This window comes from Centruroides vittatus, unplaced genomic scaffold (genome assembly GCF_030686945.1).
Source record: "Centruroides vittatus isolate TY-2023 unplaced genomic scaffold, ASM3068694v2 contig_375, whole genome shotgun sequence".
Classification (NCBI taxonomy): Eukaryota; Metazoa; Arthropoda; class Arachnida; order Scorpiones; family Buthidae; genus Centruroides; species Centruroides vittatus.
Genome location: NW_027122197.1, coordinates 526,018 through 548,468, shown reverse-complemented (window position 1 = coordinate 548,468; position 22,451 = coordinate 526,018). Strand labels below are relative to the sequence as shown.

At 25.9% G+C, this 22,451-nt stretch overlaps 1 protein-coding gene across 4 annotated transcripts in view; it reads right to left on the bottom strand.

Moving 5' to 3' along the window:
- The window catches only part of LOC136975555 (leucine-rich repeat-containing protein 24-like), a 253,269-nt gene that overhangs the window by 48,151 nt on the left and 182,667 nt on the right, over nt 1-22,451 (bottom strand). Inside the window, exon 1 of one of the 4 annotated variants that reach the window (XM_067270631.1) lies at nt 16,662-17,027. The exons of 2 other annotated variants lie outside the window; for them this stretch is intronic. The gene's annotated coding sequence lies outside the window, so the exon portion shown is untranslated. Of the gene's footprint in view, nt 1-13,908; nt 14,251-16,661; nt 17,028-22,451 lie in introns of those variants that run through there. One more of the 4 variants, XM_067270632.1, reaches the window with a different exon arrangement.

The following is a 22,451-nucleotide window of genomic DNA, read 5'->3' as shown; positions in this document are numbered from 1 at the left end:
GCATTTTTTAGATTTATTATAAGTTTGATTATTGTATTATTATTGTCTCCACCTTCATTTTCTTCCTCATTAACAGTTTTCAAAGAGAAAATTCTTAAATATTTCTTAAAAACATCAATTATAAACACCATTACTTACTTAATTTCAACTAAATTTTTTTTTTTTTTTAATTTTTACTTTTTATGCTAGAAATATTTTTATAAACTCCAACTCATTCATTTATTTAATTAATAAAATACTGTATTTAAAATTTTTCAATTAAAAATATTAACGATAAAATCATTATTCAAATTTAAAGTATTAGAAACAGCATCAAATAATCCAATAGAAGCTTTTAGATTTGTAGAGTACATTTACTGTTATCCTCAATTACATAATTTATAGAATAATAAGGAAAATTGCACGTTTAAAAATTAAAAAAAATAATAATAACAACTTCAAAATGAATGAATTGTTTATAATTTTTTAAATATATTTTTTTAACGTTATTTAATAGATAAAAATAAAATATTTACGAGTGATAAATTATTTAATTGGATTTTTATTTTCTTAACGCAAGAGTTTTGTTTCGAATTATTTAGTTTTTACTCCTTAATATGCTGCATCATTAATACTGTCTTCTATTTTCTTCTATTGACATAGCTTTTATCTCATTGTCATGTCTTTAATTCACTAACCTTGTTCCTGTCTTTCTTTTATTTTTGGCATTTCTAATTGATTTCTTTTAAAACATTTTCTTAATTCTTTTATTTTACTTCAATTCTATACAAGAGTCCATTCAACAAATCCCTAGTTAGCAAACCAACTTCAATGTTTCTTCTACTGATTTTGATTGGACTATAACTCCTTGTTTATTTTTCTCTTTTGCTTAAGAAAATAAATTGTTTTTTTCTATAATTAATTTATTTTTCTTAAATTCATTTAAATTTGATAAAAATTTTTAAAAACATTATACGATATTTTTGTTATAAATTTGGCACTAGAATTAATATTGGCTTGGATTTTCTTCACCAGAAGAATTACATAAAAATAACTTTTTATGAACATTGCTAGTCCTCCGCGATATGCATAAGATACGAATTTTAAACAATTTCATCGCTGATTGGTTCTAGATATGAATGTCTTAACTCTAATTGGAGAAAACAAAATTTTAAATTTCCCGATCGTTTAGCGTTAAGAAAATAATAATTTTAATCATTTTTTTTATTAAATCGTGTTGCTTTTAACTTATTAATTTATATTTCAAGAATATTTATAATATTTTAATCTTATTTTTTAACATCTTCCAAAAGTATTGATATAATATTAAATAATAATTTTTTTCATTATTCTTTTTGTTAGTTAGCCTAATAGTCGTTTTCTGGAAATTTTTACGTTAAGAATATACCTGAAACGTTTAGATTTTATTTATTCATCGTTATGATTCTTCTATTTAAGGATCATTTCTCGCTACAGATTTTTTTTTAATAATTTTTTTTCAAGTTCTCTTCTACATCTTTAGAAATACAATTGTTAAAGAATAGATAACTGCCTTGATGTAATGGAAATCTACCTTTACCTATTTTATATTGTACAAGTAATTGTTTATCCAACTCTTACGAAAGTTTGTTGCAATTGTTCGTTACGCAATTGATTCTCCTTACTACTTTCTCCTCGTATTATATTCAATATCATCTTGTATCTTGAATTATGTCTCTAGAGACTACTTAGTTTATACGTTCGGAAATTATTTATTTATTTTGGTGCAACTGTAAATATGTGAATGGGAAATAATATAATATAATTTATACTTATTTTTTTATTTTTTTAAATAATATAATTTATAATATAATCTTGTATCGAGTAACAAGCGTAAAATGCCTTGGAGATAAAATGCTTTTATAAATTTAAAAATAAAAAAAAATGAAGCAATTTCTGAAAGAAATAAAAGAAAAAATTCCAATTTTTAAAGTAATTTTTGTATAAATTAATTTAGTTTCTTTGTATTTGTTTATTATGAAATCCTGAAACAAAGAGATAACGTTCTCTGATTTTCTTCAGAAGTGGAAGAATCGATTTAGAAAGTGACAGTGGCAGCTATTTTATTTTATTTTACTTTTTTTTTTATATTTTTCTTACACGCACCTGCAGATTTCCCTTTCTAACACTTTTCTAAATTTTCTTTTTTTTTAAATATATTTTAAAATAATAAAATAAACAGAATAAAGAATAGAACAAAATTTTCTTCGAGTACTATTGATGGTAAATTCTTCTCTGTGCATTTATATTTATGATTCTCAAACAATAACCTTATCGGATATAGATATCATCATGTTTATATCTATCAATATGGGACAAATATGGATATTAAACGGCTTAATAATATGAATTTCGGTAAATTATTCAAAATCAATACGAATTTTCGTCATTTGGATCAATATCGGCTCGGTACCGATAACCATTCCTGTATTATTATTATTATTAACATTAGTAACCGTTATATTCGCTACCTATGCAAGAAATTCGAGTATAGAGTTTAGCTTACAAATGATATCAGCATCACGTTAAAAGAATTCATCAATATCACACCATTCCAACAGCATTCCGTGTCAATATTAGCATCACGCCAACAGCATTCCACACCAGAGGATCACCAAGATCAATACCAATATAAGAACAATATCGATACTGTAACTAGTGAAGCTAGTTAAAATACAAGTTAATAATAGTATTAGGGGTATTATTACGGTAATTGATTTAACAATTCTTATCATTGTTCTTAGTTAAAAATTTTAAATATAAATTTATATACACACACATACCACGCATTTATATAACAATCTCATTTTATCATTAACTCTGCTTTATTGTTCGGCTTGGTGTGTAGTAAATTAAAGAGATCATTAAGAAGAAAATAAATTAATTGCATTTTCTGTAAGCTATAGTTAAGCGTAAATGTATTATCTTAGGAATAGCAATGTCTAAGCAACAGTAACTTTCAAACTACTGATTCCTATGCATCGATTAGAAATCCAATTAATGCGAAACAACAGGTTCCTCTAGTGAACAATATATTGTGGGAAGAGACTTAAACTAGTTATTGGAACTAAGAATATAAACTTGATAAAGATTATTCAGTTTCTATCATACAAAAACCCCCTTTAGAATTGAAACCAATTAGAAAGTGGAAAATAACTTTCGATTATCAACAACTTTAGATAATGTAAATTTATTATTGCTAATCAAAAATCGAGTTTATCGGGAAGTAAATTAAATTAAAATTTAAGTCATTATCTACATTATTATTATTTTTTTATTTTCATTAATTATAAAATTAGATTAACGTTTATCTTCCTGGCTTTATACGCGTGTTAATGTATACAACCTTACGCTGTTAAGGCTACGTAACGCACCGTCGTATCTGTATCATAATAAATTTGATTTTATAGCTTAAAAGTACTATTAGATAGTACGATAATGTGGTCAGATGCTATTGTATTAATTACAGTAATGGCGCAATGTTGCGGTTATCACAGTTTATTATTGTTGCTGATAGTTCGACTTGTGTATGACCTTTTCACATTTGTAGTAAAAAGCATCAAGGGGGTGATGGCGTAGATTTTTCTATTGTTGAAGTACCTGTTAGATACGAAGTTTTGAGCCTTCTGATAATGATATCTGATATAAACAGGAAGTGTAGGATGAGATTTCTCTTCCTCTTTTCTTTGTACAGGCAACACTAGTCAAGCAAAACGTCAGATGCAGATGAAGGCAGTAATTGATATGGATGGAAAAAAAATTCTACTGAAGGATTTCCGAAACACATCTTATTATTATCTTAAAGCAAAATGCATCTTGTTATAAATTGATATACGTTTTGTTTGTTTAAAGAAAGTTTAAAACATCCTCCAGAAAAAAGAAATGCATTTTTTAAACTTATTTGTTTTTTATTAAAGTGTAGAAAGTTTATAATAATCATAGAAGTTTAATGGTCATCATAAACATTTTACGGTGTTATTTTATTATTATTATTATTATTATTATTAAAAATAAGCACTTTCTAAAATTTCCGAAATAAAATATTTTTCTGGGTTACTTTATAAATATCAATCCTTTTATTTCCGATGTAGAATATAGCAAAAATTAATATAATAAAAGTATAAAATTGATTTTAAAATATTAAAAATAGGGAAGTTCAAAAATATAACTGTTTATATCAATAAATTATTAGTTATTTTTAAATGCCCCTGAAGTTATAAAAATAAACTAAGAGGTAACGTTCACTAAGAAGGTTATTCACGTTTTTCCTTCAAAATTACTTTTGATATATTCGATAGATAATTAAATAAATACTCAGATAAAAAAAAGAGGTATATAAAATTTATCGTCGTTAACTAAAGGACAATGTTAAATTGAAGCACTTGAGAAAATCAGTTTAGATCCAATTCACGCACACTTTTTATTTAAGAAATCTACTAAGCCAACTGTTCCGATCAAATCCCTCAGGAGGAGGGAAAATTTTCTATTCCCCTCCTTCATCCCCGCTGTTGCTCAATTTCCTGGTAATAAGGTCTACAAAGTTTTGTTGAAGAAAGCCCGAGGCAGCTTTTTCTCTATGTGCTACCGAACTAAGCAGAAAAAAAACAGAACAACAGAAAATCTTTCTAACCTCAGCACTGGATGCAAGTTGAATGCCTTCTGTCCACATAAACTGTCGTTTATATATCTACAGAAAGGGAAAGAAGCCATATTCGGATTTCGATCAAGAACTTTCCTCCTCCTCCTTCTTCTTCTTTCATTTTTTTTATATAAATTTTCTTTTCACCTGCGACTGAAACTATTAAGATACACAGAATATTGGAAACAGTAAGTCAAATCTGTGCAGATACTTTTACATAATTGAAGCTGAAATTGCGGAACGGTATTGATGTCAACTTGGAAGATAAAATCTCATTGCTTCCGAGGCAGTATAGACTTGGCCTTGTTGACAGGAAAAATCGATACCGAGTATTCCTTCGGTGGGAAGCTAAGATTGTCGCATCTATTAGGAAAACAGAACGTTCTTCCTCCTTTATCGGTAACTCCTGCTAGGAATGTGATACAAGCAGTACGCTCCGGGCAATTAACCATCTCATTATCAAATCAGCCAGCCGACCCTCTGGGTTCTATCTTCAAGGAAAATCTGATATTTCTCTTCCTTTTTTTTCCTCTTCTCCCCCTTCCCAACCTTCTTGCAACCCTTCTAAGTTTAAACGACGTTGACAAAATCAAACCTTGTGTTGATAAGGTCGAAGCATTGTTTTGAAATTCCCCTCCAGGTAATAAAATGGCAATTATAGAAAAATTTCCTAACATTCATTATCGTCATTAAAATGTAATTTGGCCAATCAAGAAAATAATTTATTAATATATATATATATATTTAAAATTTACTCTTCTTTCGTCGTTTCCTTTTTCTTAACAAAATTTTTAATTATAAACCGGATTTTTGGTGTTCATTTTTGGATATTAAGATTTATTACGCATTTAATTTGACAATTCTACTCTTAACAGCAGGGAGCACAAATTAGCTTTAATGAGCTCTCTTGGCTAGTTGGAAATCGAAAGTTATATTTTACTCCGCCCCCTTTTTTTTCCCACGTAAGTTACTTAATACAAGCGATAATATCTCTGATTTTTAAATGTTAGATGACATTTTTAAGGATTATAATAAGTTTTAAACGGATTGAATAATTATTTCAACTTAAATAAACGTTTCAATAGCGAATTTCATTACAATTTCTTAGAGATAATGAAGAGTTAATGCTCTTTCACCGTGTTGTATTCTCTTATACACGTAACACCAATGAAACAAACGGGATTTTTTTTTCCTTTGTCACGCTTATCTGGGGTGCTTCACTACTGCATAGACGTCATAAAACAATACTCCTGTTACCTATTCTACGATCAATCAACTCCAGAATGTAACCAATTCCCAAAGATAGTTAAAGTCTCCTACCAATCAATAAACGACCTTTGAAAATGTATATCTTTGTCTTATTTATAAAAATAAATAAATAAGGAAAGGTAGTATATTTTTAAACTGTCAACAAAAAAAAAAAAATTGTTAATATATTTAAAAATATTTCCTACAGATAAGAAGAAAAACTTATTTAAAAAATTATAAAGGTCAGGATACAATTTTATAAATCTTTAAAATAAAATTATACCTTTATAAAAGTTTAAAAAATACACACAAACATTTGAAATCTTTAAAGATATAACTATAGATTTTAAATCTTTGAAGCTAGATATGAAGAAAGATTTGGAATTTCTTTTTTTTTTTCTATGGAAGATTTATGCATACGAAAGTAGATTTCTGCATCCCTCAGATAGATAGTTTATGGAAGCAAATTTTGGAAACTTTATATATAAGATAGGCATTCAATAAATGGAAACTAATTTCGAAAGTTGATAGAATTTCAGCATCTCTTATAAAATATTAAAAATTCTAGATTAAGAAAGCTTAAAAAATATATTAAAAATATTAAAATTTTTATGATTTATATATACATATATATATTGAAATTTTATGTATTTTATATTCATACTTAGATTTATTTTAAGCATTTTAAGATATACTTATGTCTATGAGCTATATTTTCTTCCATATTTCTTCGATATAAATCTATAAACTACAGATGGACTTTTTAAAGATAAATGTTATGGTATATATATATATATATAGGCTATATATTAAACATTTAAAATTCACAAGAACATATATTTTAAATATTTTAAAAGTATATATATATATATATATATATATATGCTTTGAATCCTAATGCATAAAGGGTATACTTTGAATTTTTTAAGGGAATACATACTTCTTTTAAGGGTATATTTTGAATATTTTTCCTGTAGATAATACAATTTTTAAAATATTTTATATATTATAACATTAAATAAAACATAATTAAATTTATAAAATTCTCACTTTAAGAATTGACTTGATTATATTTTAAATGTTTTATCGGTAATATTATTTTAAAAATTATATAAAAATATAATTAAATTTAATAATAAATTAATGATCAAGAGATACATCCCACCTTCGATTTATTTAAATTAACAACGATTATTATTATTATTATTTTTTTAAATATTAAAAACTAAATAATTGTAATTAAATTTTAAATTTTTGATAAAAATTTCTATACAATTTTTTTAATTAAAAAAAATAATAAATTCTTTTGAAACATTGATGAAAGATCTAGCTATCAGCAATACATAAAGGACACAGCTTAATTTTAAATTTTTTTAATATATTTTTTTTTTATTTTTAGAAGATTAGTTAGAGGAAGGGGAAAAAATAGGGAAGAATTTAGGTAGAATTTTACGCTTTTTACTGAAATTTATCAAAGTATAAAAGAAAAAGAAAATAGATTAAAGCTGCCATTTATACAGATAAATTTTTAACGTAAGGTTTTTCAAAGAAAATTCTTAATTACTTACTTCATATTCTATATTTTTGAGTGAAATTTTAATAAAATATACATATTATATTGAATAATATATCTTAACAACATTCAGAACGTATATTAAATGCAAAAATTCTTTACTAAATTAATAGATGTAAACTATACTAATTATTGATTTTTTAAATATAAATTTCAGCAATTATTTCGAAATATTCTGGTATTTTTTTTTTACCTTTTTTTAAATTTTATTTTCTAAAAATTACCGAATTTAAATGATGCAAGATGGAAAATTATTCTAGATGCTGACGGCTGTTCTGTATTATGTGGCTTAGTACAGTACATTACTTCCTAAAACTAATCTTTCTCAGAATTAATAAATAAATAAGTAAATATATATATATATATTTATATTAAAAAACAGAAAAGTCAAATCTGAACACAGCTGTCTCCAGCAATATCAATTTTAAGTAAGAAATACGCTCTCTTACAATGAGAATGATGTATAGAGAAGTTTTAAGGATTAAAAAAATAAAAATAAAAATTAATATTTTAAATAAAAACATTCTTAAATATGTAATTATTATAATAAAATTTTAATTTGGAATTAATTCGAATATCCAGAAGATTTGGAAGCGTGTAAACGAGATGGATAAAGTAGAAAAATGTGTTTAAATTTATTGTAAAATAAGTATGATGATAATTAAAAAAATATATTAATTAAAATTTAACAAGTTAACTAGTATTTAAAGTTAAATAACTTGTTAAAGTTGTGGTTAGATCTTTTATTTTTATTCTTTTTACTAAAAATGTTGTAAAAGTCAGCAAGCGTTACTTATTTCCAACGCTTAGATTTTTACACGATAACTAAAGAAAGCCTTGAGGTATTGAGAAAGTTGTTAAGGTTAGATTACTAGATAAAGATTTTACTGTAACAACCCTTCGTATGTGTTATCCAGAATATATATATATTTTTTCTTTTTTCAACCTTAAATTTCTAAAAGTTGTTTGAAACCGGAGCAGTTTCAGCTTAAAAAATTGTTGTAAATCGCTAGAAAATTCAACATATATATACTTAATCATAAATAAAATAACGTCGAGACATTATGATTAACAAAATTACATTAAAAATTTACTTATAAATATTTTTAATTAAGAAAAATTAGGGAAAAATAAGTGTCTTTTCAACCTTAAATTTCTAAAAGTTGTTTGAAACCGGAGCGGTTTCAGCTTAAAAAATTGTTGTAAATCGCTAGAAAATTCAACATATATATACTTAATCATAAATAAAATAACGTCGAGACATTATGATTAACAAAATTACATTAAAAATTTACTTATAAATATTTTTAATTAAGAAAAATTAGGGAAAAATAAGTGTCTTTTCAACCTTAAATTTCTAAAAGTTGTTTGAAACCGGAGCGGTTTCAGCTTAAAAAATTGTTGTAAATCGCTAGAAAATTCAACATATATATACTTAATCATAAATAAAATAACGTCGAGACATTATGATTAACAAAATTACATTAAAAATTTACTTATAAATATTTTTAATTAAGAAAAATTAGGGAAAAATAAGTGTCTTTTCAACCTTAAATTTCTAAAAGTTGTTTGAAACCGGAGCGGTTTCAGCTTAAAAAATTGTTGTAAATCGCTAGAAAATTCAACATATATATACTTAATCATAAATAAAATAACGTCGAGACATTATGATTAACAAAATTACATTAAAAATTTACTTATAAAAATTTTTAATTAAGAAAAAATAGGGAGGAAGAAGTGTTTCAAATTTTACAAAAAGGCGTTTTATATTTTAATTAAATCCTATTTAATGCTATATTATTTAATAACTAATATCATAATATATCATTTTTTAATTACTTTAATTATAAAAAAAACTTGTTAAATAAGTGTTGTTTAATTCAAAACTCTAATTTAAAGTGAAATTTACTTTAATCAATCAAAACCGCAGGCTATTTAATGAAACAAAGAGAAAGAAAAATAAAAAAATAAAAAAGTAAACGAGTGAAATAAGAAAAAAAAAATGAAAGCAAAGTTACAAAATGAGATTTATTAGCTTTAAATGACCAGTTTTTCTCTCTACAGTAAAGGCTAAAGACCTATAACAAGATTTCTAGAGCTAAGAATTCAAGTAAAATAAGAATAGTTTAGCTTGTATAATTTTATTTTAATTCTTTATATTACTCTTTATTTATCAAAAAATCTAGAAAATAAACATATATAGAACTTAGTTTACAATAAAGACGAGTTTGTATTGAAATGTTGGAGAGTTGCCACATAGGAAATTTACATTACAAAATATCAGAATAAAAACTTCTTCCATAATAAAACAATGAAGAAAGTTTTCAAATTTAGTTTATTTAATCTTTTGTTTCTTGATTACTGTCATATTTTATGCTTTAAATAAATAAATAAATAAATAAGATAATAATAATAATAATAATTTATATTTACTCGTTAATTTTTCATTATTATTATTAATTTTTTTAAATAATTTTTCTTGGCATAAATATAAACAAAAGACTTGGCAAAGATTAAAATAAACCTTAAATAAAAATTTTTTAAATTTATTTTAGAATATTATTAATACTTAAAAAATTAAATATAAATTATTTTAGATTAATTTATCATTCTACAGTTTGAAAAGTCATAAATAATTTGTTTGCAGTTATAAAAACAAGATTTAAAATAGTAATAATTTTAATTATAATTATTTTTCTGAACTTAATTAATTTTTCTCGTTTTTAAAATTTTTAATATTTTTGTTTTTCTTTTTTCTTTATTAAAATTTAAAAAATTTCTTTTGATTAAACTTGATAATTTATATGATTTATAAGCAGAAAATATCTTTAAAATTAAATAAAAAATAAAATGTAAATAAATAATAATGTCTAATATAAACAACAATAAACTTTTAAATGATTTTATAAAAGTATAACAAGAATAAAAAAATAAATAAATAAACAACAAATTAAATTAAATTTTATATATTTAAATGAGGATAATAATAATAATAATAATAATAATAATAATAAATTTTATTTTATTTTTTCATTTTTATACCATTGTAAATTATGAAAAATTTAATTTTGTTTATCTTTAATTTTACCTTAAATATATTATTTTTTACAAAAATATATAATATAAATCTGTATATGTTATTAATATAGAGACTTGTACAGATTATTTTTTAATATATATTTTAAGTAGATTTATTTTTATTATTATATTTGAGAGTAGTTTCAAAGTTTATTTTTATTTTTTGAAACTTGCATCAAAACTTCAACTTAAAAAGGGGAAAAAAGAAGTTTTAATAACGTATAACGGGAAGAAAATAGCAATAAAAAACTATTTTCTTTATTTTTTAATAAATTTTCTTAATTATTTTTTCATTTTTCTCTCTTTTTTTAAGTATTTAATAAAATTTATTTAATTTTATTAAAATTTTCTTTTTTTTTTCTATCCATAATTTATAATGTTTAAACGAATGAAATATTAAAATATATTTTATAATTAAACGAGAAAATGTTATTTAATTATTAAATTAAATATAAATTATTCAAATTGAATTAATTTATAAATTTGAGGTATATTTACTGGTAGAGAGGAGAGATGCGCCATATTTAAATATTGGATTTTTACATTGCGTTGTATTAAAATATTCATAAAAGAATTTTTGATTAAATTACTTAATTATTTATCGTCTATTTTAAGTGAAAACAACGGCGTAAATATATTTATTTATTTTTTTTTAAAGGATAATACAGTATATTCGATTTACGTAGGTACTACCGATGCTAAATCATTCAAAGGACGATCATCTGACAAAGACTTAGCCCATTGAGACTTATCTTGTCGCATTAACACGCCTGGTTGGGAACTTGGGATCACTCTACGTTCATGCTGTGCAGTAAAGAGTGGGTACAACATGATCCCGCTTACTGCGCTTAGCAACCAGCATACCTGTCCTAGTTACAGTATTGACAAGACGACAGAACTCCGGCCTAATCCTCTTACGAAAAGGGATACACGGTAAATTAAGGAGGTCGCACAGCATTCTCCAACACCCTATTAGAGTTGACATGTTATTACCTTCAATGGTTACACATTTACTCTTTAATCAGATGCTCAAGTTCGATAGTAAGTTGCTTTTCTAGGAAAGACAAGCCACAGTAAAGTTGAGACAATCCCAACGACTTGTAGAAGCAGACAATGCTGGGGTTAACGACGTGCTTAGAAGTTATCCTATACAACAGTAACACGGCACATATTTCTGTTGTATACGCATTGTTCCGAAACCTATAGCAACACTAGATAACGAGTTCACGGGCTCATAAAAAAAGTGCAAAGCAACATTTCTGAGCTGTAAACAGCTTGCAAGATACTTACTATCTATACACATTTAAAACACTAACTCAACCTTATCCCTTCTCTCTCTAAATGGCTATTTTACCTTCCTTTTTTTAAAGCACTCTCCTAATTAAATGAATTATTATCAAAGGTAAGTAAAGGTTAATCAAATAATCCCTTTTTTATTATACTAAAATAAGAATGCCAATTGTTTTATTTGCTTGTAAAATAATCTGCAAGTTTTAAAGTCTTCTTCTTTTAAGGCGAGGTTAGAATTTCGTACATTAAAAAATAATAAAAATGTACGAAATTTTCATCGATAATTATGTCTTTATAGCTAATTTTTTTTTTTATTTTAATGTGTGAAAAAGAATATTACTTATTAAAGGATCTTGCACTTTCTCTTTATGATTGATTTTTATTATATTGTGTTAAGATATTAACACGTCTAAGTCACATTACTGAGATCGTTGGGAGTATAATAGCCATTTTCCTTATATTCTCTCTCTTCTTTTTTTTTGTTTTTCTTCCCCCCTTTTTCTGTTGAAGATTTCACTGACGTGGACGATGAAACTATCAACATAATGGCTGGATCTGTGTCTTTCTAAGAGAAAAATATTCTTGGCTTCTAAATAATTATTAATATTGTTAAAAGGAAGTGGAAACAAGAAAAATCAATACATAATAATAACAATAACATCATATCAAATGAATTTTTCTACATAATATATAAAAATTAGGCATTTTAAAATACATTTTAAAGGTAATTTGAGGCATTATTGATTAAATATTATTTCTCTTAGGAAAACGTTTCGGGTATACTGAAGTAAATTATATTTTGTAATTTTATCTACAGTACTTAATAAACTTATCTACAGGCTTTATTTAGTGTGTACTACAAGACCCATTTGGTATGGAACTTATCTAGACAGGAATCTCAAAAATATTTGTAAGAAATTATTCATTTTATCGCATTTCTTGTATATTAAGAGAAAAAAAAATGATTGTTTTTTAGTCAAACAATATTATTTTTTAAAATATAAAGGGCCTCAAACAAGCAAATGTCCCACTTTCGACTTGGAAGGGGCCCTGTCTATCTGTAATATACATAAAAATCTATACATGCAAACGTTTATGAAAGTTTGTAATACAGAATATAATACAAAGTTGTATATAAAATATAAGTTATAGCATTACGCTAAGAGAAATATAGATTTTAAAATATAGATAAATATGTATCAGACATTACTCTTACGATATGAGAAAAGTTTTATCTTCTAAAAGCTAAAAGAATAAGGAAAGTAGGAATATAAGGAAGAAAATATCTCGGAGAAACACATAATGAGCTTCATTATAGAATAAGTTATTGAAAATGCTGTCCTGAGAGAAATACGAAGAGAGTTTAGATACTAATACGGATCGACTCCAGCGTGCTTTGGGGTATGAATGCTATTTTGCATACAATGTCTTAGATTTATTACCTATCCTACAATATACTGATACTGTATATCCGTTCTGCAAGCCTCATAAAACTCTAGAACCGATATCTTACTAGATAACGTTCCCCAAGCTAATTCATTGTACTTGTATATCAAAGTAAACAGAATAATTCCTTACAAAATGTCTGACTTTAAGCAAATACTTTACTACAAAAGCATACACGAGTATTATTTGTATACGCTTTGAAAGTTTTATATATATATATATATATATATATATGTATTTTTTTACGAATGTTTACAGTAAAAAACGGTAAATCAGCCTTATAAATTAAAGAAGCAAAATCAAATGACAGTTCACTTATAACAAAACCAGACTCCCCACAAAGAGATTACTTCTATCTACCAAACATTGTATCGATTGAAAGTAGACCTAAGAGGGTCAAATTCTATCAATCAATAAGATGTTCAAACCGTTCGAAAGGAAGAATTCTACTTGTAAAAAACTCAAGATATTCTATTATTTCTTTTCCTTTACTTTAACAACTGTATTATAAAAATATACGTAAAAGAATATTTTAAAAATTAGTAAGAACAAAGAACTTAATGACGCATCAGCAGCTATTAATAATACATATAAATTATACGTCTCAGAAGCTTACCGGGAGCCTTGGAGGTTGTAAAATAAATTCTCTACGGAGATTTTTACCGAAAGGAACCCAAATTATAAATATCTGACCACACATATAGCATTAATTTAGTGTCTGAGACGTAACTTCCCTCTTGGTGAAGAGGGAGCATGGCTAATATGTCACGTACATCCTGCACATCAAAATTACTACATCTATTTATATGTAGTCACCCGGATTGTTTTCAAATTAGCACTTTCTTTGAAAAGCGTAACCGTCCTGAAATGTTATATTCATCTCTCCTTCTAAATATAACCAGAAGCAGGAGTTTCGTCTTAACACCATACGTTTAGATACGTTCATTATACATAACTACGAATCGCATTTAAATTACTCGCATATCACTAGGAATATTTGTTAATATTAACGTATCCATTAGTTTATATAATATAATATAATATCGTCGAAAATATTACTGAAACGTTAATACATTTACACGTTTATCCCTTTCACAACTTGAAAGGAAAGAAGATGAGGATGCGAGCATAAAAAATTGAAACTGGGATATAAAAATTTATCATAGAAAAATATTTTTTAAATATTTTATGATGTTAAAATTGTACTAGTATTATTCTTACGTACTTATACGCATTCAATTTTTTTTTTTTATAAAAATAAAGAATATAAAGATATGTATGACCATTGAAATGATAGACATTTCAATAAAAGAAAACGTCTTGCAAATCCCTAGACACGAAAAGGAATAAGTTTTCGGGTATTTTCAGGATAAAAAAAGCCATCTCTTTCTTTATTCATTCTTCTAATAGTGAAAGAAAAGTACATAACTGCTAACACCTCCAACCTCTTCACACGCTTGTTTGGATGAAACAGCAACAACTATAGAACTCCTCAGAACTCCTGTCTTCAAAGACAGATGTCGAAAGGCTGAGTAGAAATAACTCTATAAGCCATATTTTTTTTATTAGAGAAGTAAATTAAACAAAGAAAAATACGAAAAATCCCTATATAAATACCGCTGATTTGAAATAAATTACTTACAATTTACTCAAGCGACTAACTTCTTGTAAATTTCCAGAAATTCAATATTCCAATATTTTGTTTCCAGTTAATTGTTATAACTCTTGTATCTTGCATCAATATTTTATATATGTTATAAAATACACTCAATTTCTTACATTTTTATGGACATTTTCGTAATAATTATTTATTATTTTTATTGTAATTCGGAACATTAACACGTATCGAAGGATAACGAAATACATTAGAAACCATACTATAAATCAATAGAATTTTGTAGGTATAGAAGAATTTCTGTGTTGTAAAGGAGTAAATTTATCGATAATCTATAAAAAAATTCCTCATTAGTTTTATATAATAACAAGCTTTCAAAATCTACGACCAAAATGCTTTTATCTCTTTTGAAAATCGATCAGAATCGATTGAACTTGACTTTCTTCTATAAACTGGATGTTAATTTTAAACAAATTTTTGAGTGTTAGAGCTTATATTAACAAAATAAATAAATTGTTTATTTATATTTTTAAGCTTACAAGCAATAATTAAGCAAGAATAATTTAATTATAATCAATAGTAGATTGAGAAAGTTTATCCTTAAGACATTAAGAAATGTTGAATATTTAAGTATTTTACGCAAAGTTTAAAGAATATTCACGCATAAATATTGAAGAATCTTACACTGAACTAAGTCAAAAATCGTTTTTTTTTAAAGTAAAAATTTAGAAAAAGTTTAAAATATAGTAAAAAAATATACAAAAGTTTTATATTTAAATTAATAAAATCATTATTAACAATATACAAACGAAAATAATCGATATTGGAGACGAAGTTTATCGATCGAAAATAGTAAAAGGAGAAGTTCTTAATCGAAATTCTCATATCGAATTTTTAAAATATATAAATCTCTTTATTACACGATAAACATTTAAGTATTTTGTACACGTGAACCAAGTTGGAAAATAAAATTAACCGGTAACGATTATAACATTTGGTAAATATGGATAAAGAAGAAAAGGACACGAAATGGCAATTCTTTTACTCCAACTTCTTGTGCAAATGGAACTAACTAGATTCAGGACAGAGGTGGACACTTCTGTTGACACATTTCTGGATGTCAGAAAGGATGGGGAAGATGGAAGAGAGAGAAAAGAATTCCTTGGGCGAACTGTTAATAGGATAAGCTTGTGAATTCTCTTATCCCTCCTTTCTGTATTGGGGTCTTCCCCTTCTCACTGACTAGTCTGTTTTCTGCTCGAATTCACACCAATCAAAATCTTTATCCGCACTGCAAACTCAATATCCTATTATTTTCTGTTTCTTTTGCTAAAATCTTTCCCTCTTTTTTCCCCCTGACAGATTCTTTGTTTGTTTTAGTACAAGTTAAAATGTATTTTATTTCTTAAAAACTAGAACTTTATTTTAAAATTTATTATTATTATTATATTATTGTTATTCTTTTTCCTCTTATAAAGTATATAAAAATAGTTTTTAAAAGAGATCTTTCTACGAGTACATTAATCATCTCCAAAATATACGTCGATACAGATCTTTCAACTTGGATTTCAATTATAAAGTGACGATAGAATCGATATTTCTAATCTATAAACTTTCAGAAAAGCGATCGAATAGTTTCGTTTATGATGATAATTCACATAAAAAATACCTCAAAAAGAGGAAAAAAATATGATGTATATTGGACAGAAATCCCTGATTATAATTAAATTATAAATTGTAAAAAGATTGCTTACATCATTGCTACTTGATGATAAAAAAAATCCATTCTGTGTACAAACTCTGGTTTGGATCAGTAAAGCGAGTGTTGACATTATAAGATAAACTTGGATTTTATATATATCTATACACATTTCACTTCTCTAGAAGAATCTTGAAAGGATCTGGATATCAACACTTTTATGTGAAGTGAGATCCTGTATGTAGCAAACACTCTATTGACAATTGGTAGGGATCATCTTTGTCATCTGCGAACCTCTCTGAAGAGTTTCTTTTTATCCCAATTTTATAGGGCTTAACTCTTAGATATTCTGAAAATATAATTTCTTCTGGTGTGAAAAAGTATATAGATATATATTTCAAGGTTATCGGAGAAAGAATCTCAGGAGAGATTCCAGCTGCATCTGATATGCTTTAACCAAACAGGATAATGTATCTTTCTCTATATAATCCTCTTCCTAGGCATTTAGTTTAGACTTTTAAATAAAATAAATACATATATTTCTTGTTTATAACATAAAAAAAGCATTTATAAGTTAATATTGATATAGAAAACTTTTCGATATTTGCTCCGATTCTGCATTCTTTTCATCCATTTTCGGATGATCCTATCAGAATTATGTATGATGCGACTTCATCCACAGGGAGATAAGAAAATTATTCTGGATGAATCCTCATCCAAGCATCACTCTCGCAAGGGATCAGAAGAAAAATATGAGTCAGAAACTTGGAAGAGGAGCTACTCAATATGAAAAACGAGATATATTTGTTGGATTTCTTCAGGAAAATCCGTAAATTTATCCACAAAGGATCGAGTTATACAGATGCAAAGAAAAATCAACTGAAAATTCCAATCTATAAACACAGATTTCATTGAGTAAAATCTGAAAGTTACAATTGATAAAAACGCAATTAACAAGTGAAAAAAATTCAAAAGTAACTTTCTTTTTTGATTATTTAGTTTTTCCTGGTAGTTTCTTATATCATACCCCATCCAAGATGTTATTTGGTACAGTAATTGGAAGACGTTGAGAGAGACTCACCTCTTAACGGTCCGGCTGATCTGTTCATTACCTGTCTTTTCCCCCATGACAAGCTCTTGATCAGTCAATTAATTTCCACCACGTTGGAGAGACTGGAAAACAAGGCGAACTGACTCTTTATCATATAAATTGGATCATGGTGGAGAAAAAGGTTTCAACTTGGAGACAATAGCTTCGTATCATGGAAGAAGACAATTGGTTTGTAAATTGTAAATTGCTCGAGTGAAAAAATAACATAAGTTGATTTCTTTTGAACAAATCTATTTTTTTTTCTTTTCTATTTTCCTTCCCCTTCTTTTACTTTACAGTTAGTCATATCGTGTTTCTAGAAATTTATCATTAGAGTTTTTACGTTGTTTTACGCTCTCTAGGCGTCAAATTCTCATAGCAGATAATTGCTTGGAGTAAATTGAACGAAAATAAATTGCTTCCGAATACTAAAATATCAAAATTTTAACGCTTTAAAGCTTTAAAATTGGAATTTTTATCAGAAATTCTCAAGTTGAACACGACTTCTGCACTTAAAATTCGTAAAAAACAGCAGCTTTTCTGTATGGAAAAAGTAAGGATTTTTGGCTCGTGTTCGAAATTTATACTAAAATAAAGTATGAAAATAAAAAAAAAACATTATAAAATTTTATCTATTTTTATTTAAATAATACAATAATTTTCATGTCTAGAGAGTGTTTATATCAAGAAAATTAATCATAAATTAATAACATAATATGGAAGATAAAGATGAAAAAATCGATAAATTTCAGAATAAGAAAAAAATATATATAAAAATACAGTTTAATTCAATAAGGAAACAAGATTTTTGTGAATGGATAGAAAAATTTTTATTAGTAAAATCTTAAGTATCAATTAAGAAACTTTGTACCCGAAGAATTATCAATTATAGCAACAGAAAATGAAAGTTCTTAAGTTGTAATAACCCTCCTTTTACAGCGAATAATCGGTGTAGAAAGCTATTTCTAACCATTATGAGGCTATTCGCATTCCAACTATACTTTGTTGGAAGATAAAATTGCGTGTTGAGGGCAATTTTTCCATATTCTCCGATCGCTACTGTTGTACAGTTGAAGGAAGATAACGTAGAAGACTCATCAGAGACACATACCAGAGGATACGTCTTACGAGGCATATATATTTATAAGTCCTTTAGCAGCTTTCATTAGCAATATGATCATGTGAGAGAATTTAGATGGAAGATGAGAATCGCCTTGTACTTTGCTATTTTATTGTTCATTTGAGCCTAAATTTTGACACGTATTTTTTAAAATTAATGGCCATTTTCTGTATTATTATGAAAGTTAATTAAGTTTAGAGTTATAATGATTATAAATATTAAGCTAATTTCGAAAATTTAAGCTAAAATTCATTTATTTTTGAAGGTGAAATTACTTTAAAATCTTGTAATTTATTTAGACGTTTCGTAAATTTTATTCTATTAATTTCCGAAATTTAATATTTATGATAGTAAAATATTATATTTTATTTATTTATTCGATTAAATACCTACAATTTTTCATTAAAATTTATGTTATAAGTCCTAGAGATGTTAATGCAATGCGTGAATATATACAGAGGATGAATGAAAGATGAGAGCGTGATGCACAGAAATGATGAATAAAGAAAGAAACATCAGTTTCACGGGAATTAACGCATATAAATAAAATATAAAGTAGAAACGATACAAAATTTAAAAGAAAAATAAATAAATAATTTAAATATTACATCACATCAGGAGCAATTACGGGGTTCAGAATATTAGGATCTGTTTGAAACTCTTGATAATGATGACGTATAAATATAACTATGATATATATAAATGATTACATCAGCATCATCACTACATCACAAACATCATTGCCATATTTATACATCATCACTGTCACCATTTCTACATCAGCATCATCAGTGCTAATGATGATAAAAACTTAAGTTCTAAGGAATGAAAAATGATTAAAATTTACACAATCAATGCTAAAGATGATGAATCAAAGATTACTACATTACATACATCATCACTTCCACCATTCCTACATCATCATTATTGCTATCATCATCTACATCATCATTAACATTTTCATTTTTACATCACCATTAACATTTTCATTTCTACATCATTAACATTTTCATTTCTACATCATTAACATTTTCATTTCTACATCATCATTAACATTTTCATTTTTACATCATCATTGCTATCATCCTCGCATCAGCATCATCGTTAGCATCTCCATCATCATTATCAAGTACAGTACAATTAGATATTACATCAATCCTTAATTACAGAACGTGTTTCATCACTATTTTACATTAAAATAAGCAATATTTACAATGACGATTTGGTATAAAATACGCATAAATAAGCTAATTTTATATTTTTATTTTCTAAATAAATTACTACTCAAATCAAATAATTACTTACTAAAATATCGACCAGAATCGTTTTGAAGCATAAAATTAATTGATTAATCATTTCGTAAACTTTTATCGTGTTAATTTCTCTAAATTATTTAAATAAAAATTAATTTATTTTTATTAATTATTTTACTAGAAATTAAAGAAATATTTCCTTAAGAATTTCTTAAGATTTTTGTTTTTTTTCTTTATTGTATAAGCTATAATTCGAAAGTGCTTTTGCAAATATATTTAACTTTCATGGACAATTAGAAGAGTGGAGAGACAGAGGAAAAATGAAATCGTTAATAGAAAAGTAGGTTTTCTTATTGATTACCTAATCATTGGTCACAAAATGATTAATCAATGTGACAATGTCCGATGGAAAACAAGATACAAGAGGTGAATGGCTTCAATCCCATCTTCCCATTTGTAGTTACTATGACAACAGCATCCAAAGAGAAAATAATGTTAAATTAATTGCAAACGTTTGAGCAAAAATCCCTCTTAAAGTGTTTTATTTAATCATTTCTTCAATAAAGTTATTAATTTACAAAAAAAGAAAAAACTTTTCAGTGCAATAACATAAGCAGAGATGAAGAAAATAGAATAAATTTCTCTATAAGTATAATATTTCTAGATTTAATTCTTAAGAAATGGTTTTAAAAAAATCTTTATATTGTTACAAAGAAATTCTACAGAAAAATTAAAATAAATAAATAAAAAAATAGAGGAAGAATTCTTGCAGCGAGTGTTGTTGATAAGTGGAGATAATTAGAGAGGGACATTTGCAAATGGGAACGAAACAATTTTCCATATGTATTTTCCTCCGATAATAAAAGAAGTGATGCTTTTTATCACTTCAATACAACTTATTGGACTATCATTGTTGTTTATGGCGCCAAGTAATTACAAATCGTGGTTCGTTGTGGCACCTTGAGGCACCGCTGCAACGATTCCTCCAGATCTAATCACAGATCTGTACTGCAGTTGATTTGTTGTCCCCACAGCAATTATCTTTTCTAACAAAATCCTTCCACCAAGAAAAGATCGTTAAAAAGAATGTCGTACCAAATAATCTCTGGATACTATTACTATCAAAGCTTAACGTTTGATGAAGTCCGTACGAGATTCAAAAATTATTTTCTTTGTAATTTTTATTTTTCTTCGTAAAGGAATTTGCATATTTACAAAATTTAATTACTAGGAAAAGGAAAAAAAAAAGAAACAAGGCAAACCTTCGTGGAAGCGAGAAATTTATTAAACTAAGTTGATTTGATGCGTATGTTTTCTACAAATTGACTAAACGATATAGTCTGCAAGAATACGATTGCTCAGCAATTTCTTATAATTAATGTTCTAATAATAATTACTTTTATGAAATTTTGCATTTTACACGTATAAATTTATCTGTTTAATGTATTTTTTAAGTCATTATTTTATTAATAACGCTGCTTTTCTTTGTATTCATTCGAAAAGTTAAGAATGGAACTCGAGGATCATTACTTTTAATGCATTTAATTTACTTTTTACTTAAGTTATATTTTAATAAAATGACTTCCTGGACAAAAATATAAGTGTATTTTTTATTTTACAAGACAATTTTATAATATTTTTTTAAAAAAAATAATAATAATAATATTTTAATAAACTTTGAACGCCAGTTCCATCCTCTTAAAGGATGCTCACGTCTTACCATCTTGAGGATGGATTTTTGTCATATCCTAATTACAATAAATTTTTGCTAGTTCTATAAATAAAAATGCCATATGTTAGATAAAAATATCATTCATACAAAGCTCATTTTTCTTACTTTCCTGGCAACAATAAGATATTGAAAGTTCTTACATAAGAAAGAACAAAGAATTCATATTCACTCCAAGGATTTATTTCGAATTTTAAGTAGAAGAATTATCAATTATTATAGTTTTTCAAAAGAAAAGAAAGGTTATTAAGAAAGAGAAGAGTGCTTTAAATTATAAAAAAGAAAAATAAATTAAACTTATGCACAAAAACAATGAGTAAGAAAACTATTATTAATCCAATTACTAACGATGACAATCCGAGTATATACATATATATATATATATATATTTTTTTTTCTTTAGGAAAAGAATTGTAAGAATTTCAAGATAAAAATATCTCATTCTCCAGCTATCAATATCAAATGTCAACACGACTAAAATAGGGGCTGAGTGAGTATTTGAAGCACGTTATCCACGTCGTGATGCGTGATACCTTATTTTATGTGGTTTACCTGTAGATTCCTCTTTAGGATGCGGTTGCACGGTAAAATACTTAATTTTGTTGAAATCTAAGAGACATTTTAAGTCTTAAACAAACAATTAATTAACAGAA